Genomic DNA, 15,175 nt, shown 5'->3' on the forward strand with positions numbered 1-15,175 from the left:
AACAAAGGGGGAGGGGAGACCAAAGTTGTTGAGCAGGACAGGAACTGAAAATACCGGATTGTCCGGGTGAATACTGGACACCTGGCAACCCTATCCCCGCCTCCTCCAGATCACAACTCCCTCCTACATCCATCCACTAGGCCAGAATCCTCTCCCCTCCCTGCCCCTGCCCCCCAAACCTCTGCCCCAGATCATAACCCCCTCCTTCATCCAAACTCCCTCTCAGACCCCACACTCCCTTCCGGGGCCGGATGGAGGCATGGACAAGCCGGGCAGTTGCCCAGGGTGCCAACCAATGAGGGACACCTGATGGCAGCTGAAAGGGGGGTTGTGCGGCATCCCTTACAGCTGCCATCAGAAGCTGCGCACCCAGCTCCCGCAGCCTGGGCAGCGCATGCACCATGCGCCCTGGGAGTGGGCCCCAGGCTGCGTGCCAGTGGCCGTGGCCGGCTCGCACATGTGCCGTGCGCCCCAGGGGGCGGGCCCACGAACCCTGGGGGGGGGCGTGCCCATGCCTCATGGGCGGGCCCACACACGTGCCCTGCGCCTGGAGGCAGCACCACGCGCCCGGGGCGCCAAAAGGGCTTGGGCCAGCCCTGCTCCCTTCTGCACTCAAGTCCTCTATCCCACCCTCCCTTCTACACCTCACCCACCATCCCAGACCCTACGCCTCCTCCAAAGAAGTGCGGCCCTTGACCACTTACCAAAATCTTGCCCCCTATTAAAAAATTATTATCCACCCCTAGCCCAGATGATATTCCAAAGGCATTCCACACCATCTTCCAGAAGGTGGCACTGGGCTCTCAATAGCCTCCGGAGCATGGAGCTAAAACTAAGTCCACTTATCTAATAGGACTGGCACAGCAGACCTACTGTGACCTTGATCTAAAACAGGCTCAAAACTACATCTGAGTGAAGGTCACTGTTTTAGATTTCCTGGATATAAGCAAGACGACATGGATAGTGCTCTGAAGAAAAGACCTACCTTCAGGGGCTTGTCCGCCAGGTGCTGGCACAATGGATTAAAAGAGCTTTGCTGGTGGGCCCCAAAGTGCTTCCCTGTATGAAGCACTTTGGGGCCCAAACTGGTCCTAACAGTGTAGTTTGTATCCATGCTTCCAGGAGAGGGTGCTCCAACATCATTATTGTGACATTATTGGATGTGCAGCAGATAGAAAATTCTCTCATAGCCAACTGGTCACTAGAAATGGAGGGGCTTGCCTCAAAACATCCTCTATGAACCCATCTGATTGTGTGGTATTGTTCTAGAGCTGCGGTGTCCCACACACTAGCCACATGTGGCTATTTGGCTGGTTGAGTGTGGCTAGTTCACTATAGCAGTAGCCACTATAGTGGCTACTGCTTCAGAACTGGTTGGAGACCACAGCATTGGCACCTATTGAACTACATCTGCTGTTTCCAATACTAAGGAGAAGAAAACAGCTCTCCCAGAAAGAGCAACTCTAAAAATGATCATGGTAATGTAACAGAATAAGAATTATCACTCATAATGAAGAGATGGAAGGTTTTCCATATTTCAGTTTGTCTTCCTCCCCATTGTAAGCCTGATTTTTTTTTCCAATTGTATTACTTTATTTATTTTAGGATTTTAGAGGTCATGCCCCCGAGGGTTTTTAACCAGACAAGAACAAAGGCAAAAAGAAGATAAGTTTTGATTATAGAAAGCTTCTGTTGCTTTCAGAAGTCACAGAGCTGGAAACACGGAGAAAGGAAAAATTCTAAATCATATGCTTCTTATCAATATGCCTTCTTTAATCTCCAGTTTGTTAGGAAACATCATACCTTTCTTCCAGACTTGAACTCAGTGTTCCAGGCGTTTGGTGCCTCCAAGCTGTAATTCATGATTATCTGATGTAAATGCTTATCGGATAGTTGACTAGCAACTAGTGACTCAATTAGTCCTCCCCCCCCTTGCTGCCTCTATCAGAGAGAGGCAGAAAGAAGAGGGAGCAGGATCCAGTGCTGGGGGAGCTGGCTTGAAAGACTGTTTCCCCCAGCATAATCTCCGAGGGGAGAAAGGTGCCACCAGCTCCTGGCAGCGCGTCTGCCTCTGAATAAGAGCCCTGCTCTTGCTACATTTCAAAAGCAGGTAAACTGCGGGGAGCCTGGGGTAAGCTGTGGACTCATAGTGCCCTGCTGGCCCCACACTCTCTGCTTTTGAAATGTACAAGATCCCCGGGAGCGTGGGGCCAGTGGGGGGCTGCTTGAGTCCTCTACTGGCCATGCTCACCATAGCACTTCTGCTTTTGAAATGTAGCAAGAGCTGGCAGGGCTCTCACTACATTTCAAATGCAGAGGCTCCCTTATCGACTAATGGAACAGCTGATGCAAATTACACTGACTATTCACTCTAAATTTAACATCCTTAATCTGAAGCTGAATGGGAACATGACTCATATGGTCTTGTCTGTATAGAAAGTGACTACCCACAGGCCTGCCAATGGTAGGGGGAAGGGAAGGGCCTGGTGATTTTAAAGGGTCTGGGCCTCCCGGCTGTTGCTACCACTACAGAGGCAACAGCAGCAACCAGAGAAATGGGCCCTTTAAATCACCTCCAGAGCCCTGGGCAGCGCTGAAGGGCAGGCGAGGGGAGGCTATCCCCTGGCCCTGCTTCTTCTGGGAATCCTGAATTGCCCTCCTCATCTTGCCCACGGCCCCGTGAAGTCTGTTGACCACTCTGGGCATGTCTGTACTAGGAAATTATTTCAAAATAACTAGATTTGAAATAACTATTTCAAAATAAGCTTATTCCCTCAGGAAAGCAGGAATACAGATTTCAAAATAGCCAGCCTGTTATTTTGAAATAGCAGGTTTGAGTGTGGATGCTTTGCTTATTATTTAGAAATAACTCCTTAGTGGAGACCAGGGTCAGAGCTCCCTCTAAGCTGTGGGGCAGCACAGCTTCACAGCTGATTAATCAGCCCCGCCCCATCAGTCAGCAACTTGTGTGGAGCCCTGAGCCTCTGACTGGGCAGGGCTGATTAATCACCTGGGAAGCTGTGTTGCCACCCAGCTTAGAGGGAACTCTGACCACAGCCCTGGCTGCCCATCTCCTCAATGGATTATTCTGCCACAAGTTCATCAGGTCTGTGCTCAAGTGTCTTCCCTGGATCAGACTCAGCTTTTGATGCCAGCTTATGGCTTTTCAGCACAATTAAGCTATCACTCTGCAGCTACAGTGCCAAGCAAATTTCATCTATAAACCACCATGACAGCTGTGATCCTCTGCAGCAATGCAGATTACAAAGTCTTTCAGAGCTGTGAACAAAACATTCTCTGTTGAGGTGACCCAGCTATGGCACAAATTTCCAGAGGAGATGAGATGAGAACGGAGTCTGACCATCTTTAGGAAACCGTGTAAAACCTTACACTTTGTAAAGAAGTAGGGATGAGGGCTGTTTCAGTCAGGCAATGGCAAGTTTAAGCACCAAATAACAAGGAGTACCTACCTATCCCTGTTGCCTCCTGGGTTGGTTCAGTTTTCAAGCTGTGTTAGCATATTTTAGATCCTCTTAGAGACAGGAGGTGGCAGGCAGCTTGTGCCACTGGATGCTGTTGAGCATACTCACAAGTGCAGCCTAGGTTCAGTGGAAACCAGGGCAGTCTACGGAATGACTTGGGCCCACTCAATGGAAAAAAAAAACAGACTTCACTGTCACTGTATTTTCCTGCCTTAGTTCGTAGTTTGTCTGTCAGGCATAAAACAGCCAGCAATTGTTAGCAGCAACAATTGAGTTATTCAGTACGCATTTTGGAAAACAATGGATGGAGTTTCTTGTACCACCCAGACCCCAGCTCTTTATCAATTCCTCCTCGGTTAAAGTTGTGTTACTGCAGCATCTGTTCTGTGTATGTAGATAAACACAATTATTCTTACATTTAGTCATTGATTGACCTGCATATAGATAAACACTTCCACAATGCAGACAGCAATCTAACAACCCAAAGAACTGTACCTCCAGTGTAACAGACAGCCTGCATCTATTTTTAGTTTTTATACCTTATTGCAGTAATAATTTAAAGTGTGCTTGCTCTCTGTCTGTCTCTCTGTCTCTTTATTAAGCACTTTTTGTCTTCCTGGTTCATAGAAGTCATAAGAATCACAGTGCTATATAAGAGTACAGAGGGACACAACGATAATGCTCTGAAAAAAAAAACACCTGTTATTTTTGGGAAAGCTTGAACTTATTGCTTGGATGGCAGTGAGTGGTTGTGGCACTGGCATTCAGCTTATGTTTTACAAGTTGTTCTGTTCTCTACATTAAAAAAAAATCTTTGCTATTCTATCAGGCTTCTGCCACACACCATACCACTTCTTCTCTCCCCCCACCAGCCACAATGCCATAAGGGGGGGAAGGAGATGTTATGGAGGATTCTGGGGTGTGGCATGAGTAGGTTGAGGAAGGAAGAGTTGAAGACATGACGAGGTGGAGCTGCACTGTGCCTCCACTGGTGAAAAGTTGAAAACAACTTTTTGCAGTTGCATAAGTACTAGAGGTGTTCTCATGCTCCTCTAACTTGTGCCAGGACAATGGGACTGAGTATCAGAAAGTTCTGCAGAAAAAGACCTGGGTATTACAGTGGATGAGAAGCTGGATATGAGTCAACAGTGTGCCCTTGTAGCCAAGAAGGCTAATGGCATATTAGGTTGTATTAGGAGGAGCATTGCCAGCAGATCTAGAGAAGTGATTATTCCCCTTTATTTGGCTCTGGTGAGGCCACATCTGGAGAATTGTGTCCAGTTCTGGGGCCCCCACTAGAAAGAGGAGGTGGATGCATTGAAGAAGGTCCAGCGGAGGGCGACCAAAATGGTTAGGGGGATGAAGCACATGACCTATAAGGAAAGACTGACAGATTTGGGTTTGTTTAGTCTGCAGAAGAGATGAGTGAGGGGGCATTTGATATCAGCCTTCAACTTCCTGAAGGGAGGTTCCAAAGATGATCGAGAAAGGCTGTTCACAGTAGTGACAGATGGCAGAACAAGGAGCAATGGTCTCAAGTTCCAGTGGGGGAGGTCTAGGTTGGAAATTAGGAAAAACTGTTTCACTAGGAGGGTGGTGAAGTACTGGAATGGGTTACCTAGGGAGGTGGTGGAATCTCTATCCCTGAAGATTTTTAAGTCTTGGCTTGACAAAGCCCTGGCTGGGTTGATTTAGTTGAGATTGGTCCTGCCTTAGGCAAGGGGCTGGACTTGATGACCTCCTGAGGTCTCTTGCAGCTCTATGATTCTAGAATTCTAAGTTTCAACTGATTCTGTTCAGTCCCCACTCTCTACTATACCCTGAACTTAGGTAGGAGGGAGAATCTGTCCCTCAGTGGCTATTTATCTTTCCCTCTTCCAACAAAGCATAGCAAAAATGCTCTGCTCTTTTAAAAAAAAAAAATCCGAACAATTTTTAAATGAACATGAGCCAGAAAAGAATGCCATAACCGCTCTCTGCCATCCAGTGATAAATCCTGATGTAAAAACAATAGTAATTTGTGCACTATTTCTTCTCTTTTTACATTGTCTAAGGCAGGCTATTAGGAATAATGAATTGGCAGCAATTATTTAATTCCAGCGAATGAAGCATCAAGGGCAGAGCACAACCAACCCATCACTAGCATCCCACTAATTACAATGAAAATAATTGTTGCTTTCCCATCAATAACTATTGATTTCTAGAAAACAGGATTTTACGTTAATCCATGCAGTGGTGTTCGTCATGAACAATACACCAAGCTAGCCATGTCACAAGCCTGATCTGTTTTAGGAAAACTGTTCTTTAATGATTAAACAATAAATTAAAATACACTGAAAAAAAATCTTACACATTTTGAAAACTGCCTCAATCAATCTCCAGTTTAGTTGAAAAGAAGAGAGGGCATCAGCCATCCTACTATGTGGACTATAATAGGGCAACGCTAAATATAGAGATAAATAAATATGCACAACATTTGGCCTATAATTATTAAACATATAGCCTTAGGAACACCAGACATGCTAACGTAAGTTGGGCATTAGATTATTTAATTCTTTAACCAATTTTCAGCCTCAGTGCTCCACCTTTTACTTAGTAATTACCTAATGCCTAAGCATTTACTAATGACTGATTAAAATTTGTCTTTGGGCTAAATTTATTATAACCAATCTATGACCACCTGGGGTTTCCCATTTGTCAGTAGGCTGCACACCATTGGTATTTAGATTGTCACATCAATAGAACCCAAACGCTCCTATTCCTAAAACAGGCCCCTACAATGTAAGAGAAATCACTGTTTGCAGAATAGCATGTACGACACATTTTAGCAGTTCAGATTCAATCCTGTAACGGGCATAAGTTCATTATAATACTTTTTATAGAAAAAGCTCACTAACTCTTTCAGTATATAGACTAAGGTCTCATACTCATGGCCTATGAGCCAGTGCTTATTCAAAAATCTGGCCTGGGAGACCCAGTGGGCCAAAGGGGGACAGTGTCCAAACACATCCCCCAAACAGTGCCCATTCCTGCCATCATCTTGTCCTCCTGTATGCTATCGCTCCAACACAAGTTATAGGATTGACATAGAAATTACTGGATGAGGACTTTTGACATGTTATTGGAGGTGATGAGAACATTTTTATTAAAAACAATTTTTGTTAGAAAAAGCTGTTTGTATTAAACCATTTTTTGACAAAATTTCTTTTAAACACAATATTTTTTTTTCAATTTTGGAAACATTTCATTGCAGAAAATGTCCAAGTTTGGTTTAATTTTGTCATGTAGCTATGATTATTATACTGTATTTGCATTGTTTCATGACAGGTCAGCATGCTTATACTTGAAATGCTATAATATGACATACACACTGAAATAATACAACGTTCATTACAACACAAACAGGAGACACTTTGATCATGAAAAGATGTTCAATGAGTACTACATAGCAGCTGCCTTTAATGATTTAAAAAATAAAATAGATTAAAAATAATCCATTTCCACTATTATGTTAGGACACCAGTAGTAATGCCTGTATACTATGCAGGACAACTATTGACATGTCATGAAATACTGTAAAGATAATAAAACTGATATGAAAAACCCATTACATGAAAGTTTTGAAATGAAATCTTCCCCAAATTAAACTTCTACTTTTCAACCAGTTCCATTGTTTTATGCAAGAAGTCAGACTCGATAATCAAAATATTCCTTTCCAGCCTTAAAAACCACTAAATAGATGCATAGATATTTCACCCAATAAATCTATCAATGATGAGAAATCAGGGTATGTCTACACTAGCCCCTTAGTTCGAACTAGGGTGGCTAATGTAGGCATTCGAACTTGCAAATGAAGCCCAGGATTTAAATATCCCGGGCTTCATTTGCATGTTCCCGAGTGGGCGCCATTTTTAAATCCCCTTAGTTTGAACTGACTGCCCACAGCTTCACGTGGCAGTCAGAAATTAATCCGAACTAAATCCTTAGTTCGGATTAACTGTTACTCCTCCTGCAATGAGGTGTAACAGTTAATCCAAACTAAAGACTTAGTTCGGATTAATTTCTGACTGCCGCATGTATCCACGGGCAGTCAGTTCGAACTAAGGGGATTTAAAAATGGCGCCCATCCGGGAACATGCAAATGAAGCCTGGGATATTTAAATCCCGGGCTTCATTTGCAAGTTTGAATGCCTACATTAGCCACCCTAGTTCGAACTAGGGGACTAGTATAGACACACCCTCCGATATTAGTCTTTTCTCTTATTGCCCCATTGCACTGACTGTATTCAAGGAAATTCTCAGCCAGTTAAACCATGGAGCTGCATCACCACATTACAGCTCCAAAACTTGACACCTTGTTCCCCCTTTGTTCAGTACATCCCACTCCTCTCCCATCCCAGATCCTTGATTCCCCTTTTTAGAGCTGAATTAAGGAATATTTAATAGACCAAGTCTAATCTTTTCTTTTGTGTCTGTTTGTGGTCCTAACCCTAACCAAAAATTACAACTGACAGATTTCCAGGTCAGCATCAATTAAATTGGAAAGTTTCCTAAATTGCAAAGTGCTGGCAACTTGACTCAGCACTAGGAAATAGCAAGCACAAGGGCTGAATGTGCACACATTCTAGTTTATAGCATATTAGAAATAGGGTTAGCGCAGGCTTGGGCAAAATACAGCCTGTGGGCCAGATCTGGACTGCCAAGCTCCCCTGCTTGCCCCATAAACCCTGCATGCCACTGAGAAATGTGGTTGTGGGGCGCTTTTTCTTTGAGTCCGGAGGAGGAGGGGGGTTTAAAATGCTGCTCCGGCCCCAGCACAATCCCATTGGCCAGTTTCCAGACAGACACTGGTCAATGGGAGCTGCCTGTTTGAACAACAGGCAGCCACAAAGCACAACCCTCCTGATCACTCACTCAAGCACATGGCTGAGCAGGCAGAAACATTTTAAGCTCTGCAAGTCTTTAGGTCTGCAGGCAGGCAGGCAGCTAAGTCTCCTGGTGAAAACCTGCCTCTGGCATTACAGCCCCTCCCTTCCCCAACCCTCTGCCCCACACTCCTGCCCCACTTCTCCACATGAACCCATAGCCCCTCCCAGATCCGGCACCCCAATCTCCTGACTGACATCACAAACCCCTCCTAACCTAGGTCACATCCCAAAACCCTGCACCACATTTCCCTGCCCTAGGCCACAACTACCTCCTTTGCCCAAACTCCCTCCCAGACTCCATTCTCCCTCTTGCACGCCAATCCTTTACCCCGAGCTCCCTTCTGCACCCAACCTCCATCCCAGACCCCGCACCTCCTCCATTAACATCATGGAAGAGTGCAGCCCTCGGCCACTTTCCAAAATCTTGGGAGGGTCCCCCATCAAAAATTATTGCCCACCCCGGGTTAGCATGTCTGATGGGACTGTATAATGGGGAATGATTGGAGGGGATGCTCTGACCTTTTGGCAAGAAGCAAGGTCTCTCATGAGGATAAATTATTTTGCCTTCTAGTTCCATTTGGGAACCATATTATTGCCTCCTAAAAAGAGGCACCTGTCCTATTATCCCTTAACTAATAAGAACTGTAAAATCCTTTTCAAACTACCAGCCAACCAGCTTGATATAAATCCAGCTTGATCTGGATGGATGAAAGGATATTTTGAGTAATTACGCGCCCTCAAGTAATCTTTCAAAAGCATCTTATTCACTGTCCTCTGGAATACAAGAAAAACGTTCTTCATTTCTTTGCATGCCAAAAAGTCATTCAAGGGGATACAATGGCCCTTCCTGTTCAGAGGCTTGCCTTAGTTAAGATTTTTATGATTTCTTTATTGAAGGGACAACATTGTGACTGTCAGGATATATTTTTACTGATCTCAATACTGACAGTTGATTATGTATATGCCACCTTATTTACATAAACTACTATTGAACCAAAAACCTATGTAACTGCAAATTAGAATTCAGAATTTAAAGTAAAAAAAAGTCAGGACATTCAAATTCACTTACACTTATAGTATTTAATATTATTGTATAGACTGGTAGGTGTATACCCTAACAAAAAACCTGTACCTAGAAGAGTGGGCCATTGGCCATCCCAGCTGCTTCAGGTTTTTTTTAGAAAAAAGTTCTAAGGGTCTCAGTTTTGTCCCAGTGCAGAACAAAACCAAATGCCAAAAACTGGGCATAATAAAAACTGAATTCTTGTTTTCCATCAAGCACTACTTCTGAAATCTACAGCTGAAATGGAGGGGAGCAAAGAGGTTCGAAAATATAATCAGACTGTGCTAACTAAGGCACTGATATCCATGCTAACAGTCTGCTCCTGTACAGGCACACCTTGTACACATGGATCACAATATAGGATCAGAGCCTGCATGAATGAATGAGTGAAATTACTCCATGATGAACTAACTCCTCTGAGACTTTATGCTATAGCTGTTATATGTGGCTATTTAACTTGAATGTTTTTGTGATGTGATTAAATGTGGGTGAATATGCTCCATTACATTAATGGTTCTATACTAATGGGCTTAAAGCAATCATTATCAATGGTCCACAACATTTTCATAATTAACATTTATGTTTTGGTGAGGTGATTCAATTTAGATAAATATACTTCATTAAATTAACAGTTGGATATTAAACACCATAAGGGAGACATTACCAGTGGGTCAGAACTACTTTGAATCAGGTCACAGAAAGATTTATGCCATTTTAGTATTATTTTAATTACATACTAAGAAAAGCCCATCTACATGATATTCTCACATCGTGCAGGGTCAGGCTGCCTGTTCAGTCATGGGAAGATTCTAGACTAGAGAGCAATGCGTTAGGGTGGCAAGCCAGGATGAAGTTCTGACCTAGCATCCATCCTATGCCTGAGTCAATGACAACAGGATCCTCAGCATCTAGCACCATAGGAATAAGTCCACCTTTCACAAAGTCAAAGATATCTGGGGCTATCCCAATGCCCTGCGGATGGTGAAATGATAGAACCCCAGTGCCTGAAAGTAGCTCCCTTTTGTGCTCAAAAGGGAGTGCCTACACCACAGTGAACAAGAATAGCATTCTGGGGAGGTGAAGACACATCTGCTGGCGCCACCACCGAGTAATGCTACACTCCCATGACATCCCTTGTATCAGACCTGCGGGCACAGCTGCTTTCCTCCTGGCTACCATCCCTTCCTGTGACAAACACTCCTTTTTTTAATCTCGCTTCCTCCAAATGGAGCAGGCTCTGCAAGTATGCCTATGTCATATCAGTTGAGACCAGAGGAGCTTGTTAGTCTGTTTCTGTTGGGAATTGGGGTGTGCCTCATCGCATTCATGAACATGGTTCCTGGGCAGTATAAGACAAATAATAATAAAACACAGAACAAAATTATCACATCCAGTCCCCTAATCAAACACAGTGACTAAATGTAGGACTAACCCCATAGTGACAGTCTGACATCAATGTTTAGGTGAATCGAAGGAAGTGGGGTAATAATGCAGCCCAGTATAGTTTAATTAATAATAAAAATTAATTCTGTATGAATTACTAATAAATATTTTATTACGAGCTTTTGTTAGTTTTCCTCTTCATGGAATGTCCACAAACAGACTGATTTTCTCTAATTTATTTGCTATTGAAATATTCCCTGAATAGTTTTGATACATTTTGTTTACTCAATGGTTTGCTATTTGAAATTCAGAATCCAAAACTCAAGTTGTGCAGTTTAGTTGGGAGTGGTCATATGGCACTGTTTCCTGATGACTTGAGCATAATTTTATTTAATTAATTAGGTCTCTGGTATAAATGCTAGTGAAGCTCAAGTCACAATTATGTTCATGGTAGGACAAAACACAGGGCACAAACAGGTTTACAAAATTCAGCAGAATAGATATGAAAAATTTTCCTGACCTACCTTGCTTCCTCTTGCTGGGATTCAGGAGGGAGAAGAAGAGTTGCTTTAAAAGCTGAGGGGAGAGAAAAACCAACATGGAGACTAAAGTCTGCTGGTCCAAGTCTCTCAGTCAGCTTGGGGGGACAAAGTTCGTTCTAGTATCAGGGCCTGAGGACACTAAGAAAATGGGAAAGATAATTTTCTTTGTGGGGAAGAGTAACTCAGAGGGAAACAAGGCCCCTGGTCCAGGGAGGGGGAAACCAAGGAAAGTATGAAGAGGAGGCTATTCATCTGCAGTACCTCAGTACATAATGAAGATGGTTATGGGTTTACCATCATTCATATCTTGCCATTTATTGTATCTTGGCCTTTACCTGCATTTAGAATGGAAAATACCAAAAATTCCAGGGTAAATGTAACTACTGCAATAGCAAATGTCCTGAGTGAACTGTACTCCCCTTCAGTACTGTGAGGGGGAGGCAAACCTTAAAATAATAGGTTATCCTAAGGTCAGCCAAATCCAGGCGAAAAATATCTGCAGAGAGATAGGCATACAAAAGGATGTTCCGCCTCCAGAGCTTTTTTTAAAAAGTCTATCATCACTAATGCACATAATAGAAAGTGAAGCTCTGTCTCTGAGTAGCAGCACCAGGAACTGCAGGGGTTGTTTAACATTCAATGAGCATATGCCTAAAAAGTCAGTGCACACATTTGCACATTTCACTGCATGTCTGCACATCACTGAATTTTGCTTAGGCTCCATCACACTCAGTTCAGAGCAGGGATGAAAAATTTTGGATGAAATCTGGGAGAGTGTGAATCACAACTGAAAGATAAAGCTGTTTTCCCCTTCTTCCCCTTCAAATGAATGACAGTAGACAGAAAGATGTTGCAAAGATTTTTAAGACATGTTCCAAATTCTCCTGGAAGAATACATTCAGTGAAGTCATAGATAATTTCTCTCCATTCACAAGATTTATTTTTGGCTTTCAACATTTATTGAATAATTCCATCCCATCCCCACCTGGCAACCTTTCCCTACCCCCCATTGCCCTTTTAATATTTTAATGTTGTTTATAAGTTTGTGATAGACCTAGTCCTCAGAGGTCACCACTTATCTCAGAAGTTGGCTTGTTGCCACTCTGTCTAGGGGAACCTAACTCTACCAATTGTGATCAAAGGTGATCATTTTCATATATAGCCAATGGTGAAATAGCTGCAATGGAGAGAGACATCTATATCTTCAGAAATTAAGGCACCAGTGATGACTGATTATCAGCAAAACAGCAAAACAGCCAAATGCATCCCTGTTGTAACTACATTAACATTGCTGGAGTTGCATGAGGGATGTGTTTGGCCCTTTATTTGCAGTACATTGATACATGAAACTAACACAGTCTTCATGATCACTTTATGCTGGTCACCTGTTTAAAAGAACTGTAGGAATTAAATTGTTACATGAGTTATAAAGGGTTTACAGTACTGTAAACAGCCCCTACTAAATAACAAACAGTGCAAAGGAACAAACATGTCATGACAGCACAAACAAACTAGCCATGGCAGGCATTTCTCATGCAATTATCTGAAATGTGTACACGTTACTGGTTGAAGATTGTTTTCAATAGGCAGATTTCATTCATAGCATATTAAGAGTTCACCAGCTGTACGTTGAAATTCACTGCAGTGGAATAACCACACTATAAAAATACTTCCATTATACAGGAGATTATAGCATCAAAAATAACATTTTGGTTACAATCAGGTTATAGAAAGCACAAAACATACCAAGCAACACTGTGTCCTTGTTTACAATTCCTGTCTGCGGCACTGAGAAACCTGCAACTCCACAGCTTCCCAGCCACCATGTTATTCTGTATTCATGCCCTAAAACAAACAAAGCTCATCTTCCACTACACAGCATGAGAGATTTGGTGACATTTATAGCTCACCCTGTTATTTTCATTGTCCTTATCACTTTAGATGTAAGGTAAATAGCAGTCTGAGGATGGAGATTTGGTTTTTCTTCTATAAGTTACTGTCAAATTTCTTAATCAGAAGTCCAAGTATATGTTTTGTTTAAAAAAAAAAAACAAAAAAGCATGCTAAATGAAAAATGCCAAGAGAAATTCCTTTCTGTGCTTGTAAATAGTCTCTGTATGCAGAGGTATCTTTCTCCCTGTGTATCAAAAACTCTCTAATAGCATTTCTGTCAGGGTTCTGGCTCTTCCCTTCACAAACAAAGCAGCACACACATCCTAAAAAAATCAGCTAACACAACTGTAATTTGTTTGTTCCATTAAGCTACCAAGGATCCCTTCTCTCTTGCTGTTTCACTAAAAGCCATTACAATACCGCAAAGAAACATTCTCACTGGGGATGTTTTTGGCTTTCATCTCATTGCTTTTTCAACCAGAACATACGAGTTAGAAACCTTAATTAGCAATCTGAAAGCAGCCACAAGCCAGGAATACTTACATTTGCAATTGTGTTTGCGATATTTGTGCACTGATCCAGAAAAAAGAAGAGAAAGAGCTTTTTTATAGACTGTTTTTCAAGCCCGGTAGCAGTGAAAAGAAGGCTGCTATCTGAAAGCTACTCATTTTCTATAAGCTCTGCTCTGCTTGCTTCCTACGTGCATGCAACTCAGCTGCCAGATTTAATAACCATGTCAGCCTGTTTCCCCCATAACGAGGCAGAGAGATGATAGGACAAAAATGAAATAGCCAGCAGGTTAATCTCTAGTTATGGCTGTACTAACCCTTGAACAAATGCCATGATGTTATTGAAGAAATAAAATAAATCAACACTATTTTGTCTGAAAAAAAGGCTCTTGGTAATGGTATTCAATGCTTTTTCACTATGACATTAAAAATAAAAACATTGCTTCCCCCCACTCCCTCAAATAGCAAAGGCTGACATCAAAGATCATTCATCTTTTACTATTTACCTGATCTTTCACCATACATTTTCCGCACAAGGCATATCCACCCCCAAAAGAGAACAAAACCCACATCCTCCAGAATTAATCAGGAATTACTCCTCCCCTCTCCTTCTTCGTTTTAAAAGGAAATGGGTTGAATTTTTCAGAAAAAAAATGAATGAAAGCTCTTGTTTACCATTTAAATGTTGTCATGCAAAGTGATTCTTAGAACCCTGGACCTTAATGTCTGACGTAATCTGTTTCAGTTCTTTGCTGGCATGGAACATTTCCAAATCACTGGCCACAAACCCAGCTCCATGGAGGTGAGGGATTGGCAAATCAGAGTTTACGTGACTGGAGAACAGGGAAGCTGACCTTGTAATGAAAAACTATAAAATAAAAAATGTATATAACTGACTTCCTACAGCGTAAGGATGCTGCAGAGATCATGACATCACTCTGTGTGTGTGTGTGAGTGTGTCCTTTTTGTCTCATTTATATTCTCTCCCCTTCCTTTCAAGGCACCTGTCTCAGCAGGGAGTGGTTTCTGTGGAAACTACAGACAGCCAGTTTTCCCCTCAGAGAAACTGTTACCATGGCAACCTCACAAAATGTATATGGCCTAGATTATAATTTTTAAATGGAAGTTATACTGAAATTCTTAATAATAAAATTGGAGCAAAGTGTGTTTTGGTGGGAGTGTGAAATAGAGTAATACCATTACAAAAAAAACACACTGTCATGAATAAAATTAGAGTTCTAGGAGCACTATCATAGCATCACATACAAATAAAATTGTTTCTAAATAGAACTAAACAAGGGATGTTGAACTTGTTTAGCCTTTTGTACTGAAAAGTGGACATTTATTTTTCTGTTTACCTTAGCGTTCATTACAG

At 42.3% G+C, this 15,175-nt stretch overlaps 1 protein-coding gene across 4 annotated transcripts in view; it reads right to left on the bottom strand.

The window, feature by feature from the left end:
- TRIM2 (tripartite motif containing 2) overlaps positions 1-13,985 on the bottom strand; it is a 120,286-nt gene extending 106,301 nt beyond the window's left edge. For 2 of the 4 annotated variants that reach the window (XM_089777966.1, XM_014574269.4), the window contains exons 1-2: positions 13,835-13,985; positions 11,381-11,432 (exon numbers count right to left, since the gene is read on the bottom strand). The gene's annotated coding sequence lies outside the window, so the exon portion shown is untranslated. The remainder of the gene's footprint in view (positions 1-11,380; positions 11,433-13,834) is intronic. The other 2 variants (XM_014574301.4, XM_014574339.4) reach the window with 2 other exon arrangements.
- Positions 13,986-15,175: the final 1,190 nt, after the last annotated feature.

This window comes from Pelodiscus sinensis, chromosome 4 (genome assembly GCF_052426305.1).
Source record: "Pelodiscus sinensis isolate ZL-2025 chromosome 4, ASM5242630v1, whole genome shotgun sequence".
NCBI lineage: Eukaryota > Metazoa > Chordata > Testudines > Trionychidae > Pelodiscus > Pelodiscus sinensis.